This window comes from Myotis brandtii, unplaced genomic scaffold (assembly GCF_000412655.1).
Source record: "Myotis brandtii unplaced genomic scaffold, ASM41265v1 scaffold118, whole genome shotgun sequence".
Lineage (NCBI taxonomy): Eukaryota > Metazoa > Chordata > Mammalia > Chiroptera > Vespertilionidae > Myotis > Myotis brandtii.
This window is the reverse complement of record NW_005354090.1, coordinates 1,223,470-1,224,299: the sequence shown is the minus strand read 5'-3', so window position 1 is coordinate 1,224,299 and position 830 is coordinate 1,223,470. Positions and strand designations below refer to the sequence as shown.

The 830-nt window shown below is 59.5% G+C and overlaps 1 protein-coding gene across 6 annotated transcripts in view; it reads left to right on the top strand.

Moving 5' to 3' along the window:
- The window catches only part of MAP3K13 (mitogen-activated protein kinase kinase kinase 13), a 154,306-nt gene that overhangs the window by 146,974 nt on the left and 6,502 nt on the right, over positions 1–830 (top strand). The gene's annotated exons all lie outside the window — the stretch shown is intronic.

The following is an 830-nucleotide window of genomic DNA, read 5'->3' as shown; positions in this document are numbered from 1 at the left end:
GGCTGTGAGGAGGAGAAGAGAGAGAGAGAGATCTTCCTCTTTTTATAAGGCCACATCCTATAGGATTAGGGCCCTACCCTTTGGCCTCATTTAACCTTAATTACCTCCTAAAGACTGTGAAGATTCAGTTACATTGGAGGTTAAGGATTCAACATCTAAATCGGGGGGGAGGGAAGGGGGACACACAGTTCAGTCCACAGCACTTTCCATGTCCTGAGATATTATCCTATATAATAAAGAGGTAATATGCAAATTGACCATCACTTCAACACAAGATGGACACCTCCATGTGGTCAAAGATGGCCACCACAAGATGGCCAGCAGGGGAGGGCAGTTGTGGGTGACCAGGCCGGCAGGGGAGGACAGTTGGGAGTGACCAGGCCGGCAGGGGAGGGCAGTTGGGGGCAACCGGGCCATCAGGGAGGGCAGTTGGGGGGGAACAGGCCTGCAGGGGAGGGCAGTTAGGGGCAACCAGGCCAGCAGGGGAGGGCAGTTAGGGGTGACCGGGCTGGCAGGGGAGGGCAGCTGGGAGGGACCAGCCCAGTAAAAGAGGGCAGTTGGGGGCAACCAGGTTGGCAGGGGAGGGCAGTTGGGGGTGACCAGGCCAGCAGGGGAAGGCAGTTGGGGGCGACCCAGCCGGCAGGGGAGGACAGTTGGGGGCAATCGGGCTGGCAGGGGAGTGGTTAGGGGGTGATCAAGCTGGCAGGCAGAAGGGGTTAGGGGCAATCAGGCAGGCAGGCAGGCGAGCAGTTGGGAGCCAGCAGTCCCGGATTGTGAGAGGGGTCCCAGATTGGAGAGGGTGCAGGCTGGGCTGAGGGACCCCCCCCCCC